Here is a 6363-nt window from a genome sequence, read left to right as displayed (position 1 = left end):
AGTAGCAACAAAAAAAAATATATATATATAAAAATGAACCGCTTTTAAAGGGTATTAAGAAAGGCTGCGGTTGATTAATAAATCATGACACCAACTTCATTTTCTGACCATGTAATTATATATTTAGACAACATGTGTATATAATTTAACATAATCAATCTATAATAACTCATATGCATAATTGCTACATAGAATCTATGATGAAATAGACCAATTTATATAAAGAAGAAATATATATTTAATCAATTATAATAATAGTAATCTAATTAGGATATAAGATCTAGCATGTGTAATAATGGTGAAAAGATCCTGAAATTATGAAACATGTTTATTAATTAAACAACAAATAACTTTCAACTACCATTCCCTCTCCTGCAAAATCCGGAAATCAAGCCATAATTAAACAAAAAATGAAAAGATAAATTGGTTGTAAGTACAGTGATTAAATGGATATGATATCAGCACTAAATTCTGATGTGTTGTTCTTATTTTATTGATTATCCTTTGAGTGTGTGTGAGAGAACCTAATATATATATATGTATTTTTTTTTTTTTGTAGTCTCAAGCATTGACATGGCGGATTCAGAAACATAGATACAGATATGGTTAACGTGAGAGCAAGTGACGTGCTTTCTAGGGTAATGCCACCTCCTTCTAGTTCTAGTATTCCAAACTAGTTCTAGAAATAAACGTAAAACATCAGAAGTTTGGAATTATTTGAGTAATGTTGAGAATAACACTGAAAGGATAGATGTAAGGCATGCAGTAAATCTTATGCATATGTAGTGCACACATGGGACTAAAAATATGAAGCGTCATATACAGGAATTTCCAAAACGTGCCAACCATGATGTAGGGCAATTATGATGATCATAATCATAGATTGCAAAGTAGAAGATTAGTCAAGAGACTTTTCGTGAATATATGGCCTTATCAATTATTAAACATAACTATCCATATTCATATGTGGAGAATCAAGGAACTATGAGAGTCTTTCATATGTGTGTAATGAGTTTGTGCATATTCTAGGAACACCGCTAAGGCGGATTGCTTAAAATATTGAAAGGATGAAGAAAAAAACTAAGCTTGAATAGGGAGGCTGACAAAGTAGAATATGCTTAATTCTGATGTTGGACTTCTGGTACAACTGAGGGATATATTTCTGACAGCTCATTATATAGATGAGGATTGGGAGGTACAAAATAAAATATTGAACTTTGTCATATTCCTCCCACACTCAGGGGTTGTTTCGCAGAAAATATCATGAATTTCTTGCAAGAGTGGGGTATTGAAAAGAAAATTTTCTCAATACTTGGATAAGCAAGTAGTAATGATAGGATGGAGGATATCTTGAGGAACAGCTTGTGTGAGAATGTTTTTATGTAAAGGTGAATTTTCCATGTGCGTCTTTGCACATATCTTGAATCTTATGTTCAAGAAGGGTTAAGAGCTGCTAGTGTTGCTTTGAAAAGATTCGAGATAGTATGAAATATATAAAGCAACTGAGGCTAGGAGAATCAAGTTGGAGAAATTGCTGTACAAAGTGGAGTGAAAAGGCAATGGGGTGAGATGGAGTTTCCATAGATGGGAATTCGACATTTTAATGCTGATACAGCGTTAATATTTTGTCCCGTGTTGTGGCTTTGTCAACAATAGATCCTAGTTAAAATTGTGTCCATCAATGAAGAATGGATAGGGGGGAGAGATATGCAAGTTCTTGGAAACCATTTAATGATATTACGACTTTATTCTCAGGTTCTAAATATCCTACAGCAAACTTGTACTTGAAATGTGTGTGGGAAATTCAATGGTTAATTGAAGAGAGTACGAGTGAGGAGTGAAGTTGTTAAGAGCATGGCAAAACAAATGATCCCAAAATTACAAAAATATTGGGATTCTTATAGTTTTGTGTTGACGATTGCAACTATTCTGACCCACGTCTCAAGTTTCAGTTTGTGGAGTATGCTTCAACAAAGTTTATGATTCAAATACTGCCGTACTGAAGTTGGAGACTGTTAAGAATAACTGCAAAGCTTTTTCAAGCTACGAGGCTAAATGTTGTAAAGAAGTTCCTGCCTCACCTTCAGTGTTTCTCTGCGAGTAGTTCTACTTTAGTAGGCTGTGTAGATCATTCTCTGTAAGTCACTATACTTTTAGTTTTATATCTTATGATAAATAAAGTATTGTTATTGTTTAATTTTAACTTTTGACACTTAACTGTTTAAATGATGTGGATTTTGAAGCTATGAGAGTGTTTCATTTCCACTAAGAAATCCGAGTTAGATCTTTATTGGAAGAGATGAGATTTGATCGCGTCAAATAGCAGATTGTGGATATCCCGATCATTGGAAGAATAATCGTGACGTTATCCGGTACTTACCATGATGGCTCGTGATATCATGGCAATACCAATAACATCCGTTGCCTCAGAGTCCGCTTATTTGGTAGTATGGTATAAGTGCTCAACAAATATCGAAGCCACTTGACCAAAACTGCTGAATCTTTGATAGCACCGAATTGGCTATATGGATATGAGTTGAAGGTACATGTTAAACATATATTTAGTATATTTATATACTTTTAATATTTTGTGTCATTGTTTGTAGATAATGAGGTGAAAGATGATTAGGATGATGACTTGATGGCATTGACTATCTCGAAACGTGGAATCAAGGAGACTCTATCACGCCAGTGGGAAGGAACTTGCGTCTTAAGAATTTTTTTGTTGAAATTGGATTATGTATTTGTTTATTTAATGGTATTTATGTTTATTGACTATTGGTTTGTTTATGTGTAATTGTGTATTAGTGATTTGTATTTGTTGTTTTTGGTGATTGGTAGGTTTTGTTGAAGCTCACAGTCTTTCCTTTGTTATCTGTTAAATGACCATCATCCAAAACCTGAAGCATAACATTCAACACATTAGGATGAACCTTCTCCATCTCATCAAGGAGAACCACACTGTGAGGCTTCTTATATACAGCTTCAGTCAGTTGACAACCGTCTTCGTAGCCCCTATAGCCCGGAGGCGAGCCCAAGAACTTTGAAACTGTATTTCTCTCCATATATTCACTCATGTCTGTCCTGATTAGGGATTTTTTTAACCTAAAATATTCAACTGCCAAGGCTTTTGCAAGTTCTGTTTTTCCAACGCCATTAGAACCAGCAAATAAAAAGCTTGATAAAGGTTGGCTCGGGTCTCTACTTCCCACTTTAGCTTTACGCACGGCACGGCTGACGGCCTCAACAGCTTCTGGCTGCCCAATTATATGCCTCTGCAGAGAGCCTTTTCCATTCCCAAAAGTCGCTGAGATTCTGCAACTGAAAGTTTCTCCATGTTAATTCCGATAATGGATTTTTGGTGGATGAATTTCGCGTGCGTAAAAGCGTAATATACAAGTAAAATATTAGGATGAAACCTATTAAACTTTCTTATAAAGAGTTCCAGCAAGGGTACGATTCCGATATAGAAAAGAATTCTAAGAATATAGAAAGGAAATTAGTGTTTGATATCAATTTGTATCCAATATTATGTACTCTCCGATTTCCTTTTGTTTATTATTTCCCTAAATCTATGCTAATATTTAAAGATTAAACAAATTCTGACCTTATTTACAGCAGTTACGTTGTTTTAGGTTGATCCAATCCACCATAATCTATACTAAATAATCGTTTGCTCAATTGATTATGGAACTGCATTAAATTAGTACTGCACCAATATTTTGCCATTTGAATCAACATTTATTGTCACTGAATCGCCCTGTTTAATTCTTCCATTCAATATCCTCTCTGCCAAATTGTCCTCCAAGAGCCTCCCAATTGCCCTTCTCAAAGGCCTCGCTCCATAGTCGGGATTATAGCCTTCTTTCACAATTTCTTCCTTGAGTCTCTTGTGACTTCAACCTTTATGTTCTTTTCTTTCAGTCTTTCGTACACTTGTTTCAGCATGATCTCCACGATTTCTTTCAGCTGCGAGTTACTCAATGGCCTGAAAACAATCACTTCATCAATCCTGTTCAAGAACTCTGGCCTGAAATTCTTTTTCAGCTACTCTGCAACTTTCATCTCCACATGGTCGAACCCCAGATGACTTTTCTTGAAAATCAAATTACCACCTATATTTGAGGTCATTATTATAATGGTGTTTTGAAGTCCACAGTCTGCCCTTTGTTATCTGTTAAACGACCACCATCTAAAAACTAAAGCATAATATTCAATACATCACAATGAGCCTTCTCAATCTCATCGAAGAGGATCAAACTGTGAGGCCGGTGGCGTATAGCTTCTGTGAGTTGGCCACCATTTTCAGAGCCAAAATATTCGACTGCTAAAGCTTTTGCAAGTTCTGTTTTTCCAACCCCAGTAGGACCAGTGAATAAGAAGCTTGATATTGGGCGACTTGGGTCTCTGATTCCCGCTCTTGCTCTACGGATGGCACGGCTTATAGCTTCAACAGCTTCGGCCTGACCAATAATGTGCTTCTGCAAAGTCTTTTCCATTCGCAAAAGCTGGTGAGATTCTTCACTGGGAATTTTCTCCACTGGAATTCCGGTACAGTTAGAGACCATCTCCTTTATATTATCTTCAGTTATCAACATTTTTGTTCCTGGTGATCCCTTTGTTTGATGTATAACCAATTTGGCGCCAGCTTCATCAATCAAGTCTATCGATTTGTCGGGATTAAACCGGTCACTGGATCAAATTTAATACACAAGTTATTACAGGTTCATTATATACACACACAATTAGAGCAACAAAANTCAATACATCACAATGAGCCTTCTCAATCTCATCGAAGAGGATCAAACTGTGAGGCCGGTGGCGTACAGCTTCTGTCAGTTGGCCACCATTTTCAGAGCCAACATAACCCGGAGGCGAACCAAAAAACTTGGAAACAGTATGTCTCTCCATGTACTCGCTCATGTCGATTCTTATCATGGCGTCTTTCGACCCAAAATATTCAACTGCTAAAGCTTTTGCAAGTTCTGTTTTCCCAACCCCAGTAGGACCAGTGAATAAGAAGCTTGATATCGGGCGACTTGGGTCTCTGATTCCCACTCTTGCTCTACGGATGGCACGGCTTACAGCTGCAACAGCTTCGGCCTGACCAATAATGTGCTTCTGCAAAGTCTTTTCCATTTGCAAAAGCTGGTGAGATTCTTCACTAGAAATTTTCTCCACTGGAATTCCGGTCCAGGTAGAGACCATCTCCTTTATATTATCTTTAGTAATCAACATTTTTGTTCCTGGTGATCCCTTTGTTTGATGTATAACCAATTTGGCGCCAGCTTCATCAATCAAGTCTATCGATTTGTCAGGATTAAACCGGTCACTGGATCACATTTAATACACAAGTTATTACAGGATCATTATATACACACACAATTAGAGCAACAAAATTCTAAGGGACCTGACCTGATATACTGATGCGAAAGCTGAGCGGCTGCTGCTAAAGAGTTCGCTGTGTATTTAACATTGTGATGAGATTCATATTTTGAGCACAAACCCAGCAGAATCTCAATTGTCTCAGCCACTGATGGTTCAGGCACTAAAACCTGCTGAAACCGCCTTTTCAAGGCAGCATCCTTCTCAATATACTTCTTGTATTCATCAAATGTTGTGGCGCCAATGCACTACACCAAGCAAATTTCAAATTATAATGATATTTAAAAACGAATTGAGAATCAAATTCAATTAATTTACCCTTAATTCTCCTCTTGCAAGAGCAGGTTTCATTATATCAGCAGCAGCTACTGCTTGTCCTCCAGAACCAGCACCTATAAGGGTGTGCACCTCGTCAATGAAGAGGATGATGGATCCTTCACTCAGTTTTACTTCATCTATCAATTTAGTCAACCTCTCCTCATATTCTCCTCGATTTGATGACCCAGCTATAAGCCGCCCCATTTCCAAGGCATATATCTGAAATTATTATTAATTCAGGAATATTTACACAAAAGACTAAAATCTTCTAAACATTAATTATTGTGTAGAAATAACCTTCTTTCTCTGTAGTTTAACTGGAGAAGTATTATTTGTAATCCTCTGTGCTAAGCCTTCAACGATTACAGTTTTTCCAACACCAGGATCGCCAATCAGGCATGGGTTATTCTTCCTTCTTTTACACAGTATTTGGATGACACGTTCTAGTTCCCGTTGCCTTCCGATGAGAGGATCCAACTTGCCCTAAACAAGAAATTATATTTCTATCAGCCAGAGACCAGGAGAGAACACCATTAAATTATTGAAGACTAGGCAATGAAGGATCAATTAATTTACCTCTTTTGCCATTTGGGTCAAGTCTGTAGCATATTTGTTTAGCATTTCCAGCTGAACAGGACCTTGTTTCTCAAGTTTCTCCAT

At 36.8% G+C, this 6363-nt stretch overlaps 1 pseudogene; it reads right to left on the bottom strand.

Moving 5' to 3' along the window:
* Window positions 1-357: 357 nt before the first annotated feature.
* On the bottom strand, window positions 358-6363 carry LOC116111304 (annotated as a pseudogene).

Source organism: Pistacia vera, unplaced genomic scaffold (genome assembly GCF_008641045.1).
Source record: "Pistacia vera cultivar Batoury unplaced genomic scaffold, PisVer_v2 Contig630, whole genome shotgun sequence".
In the NCBI taxonomy this organism is placed as follows: Eukaryota; Viridiplantae; Streptophyta; class Magnoliopsida; order Sapindales; family Anacardiaceae; genus Pistacia; species Pistacia vera.
This window is presented reverse-complemented; position numbering and strand designations above follow the sequence as displayed.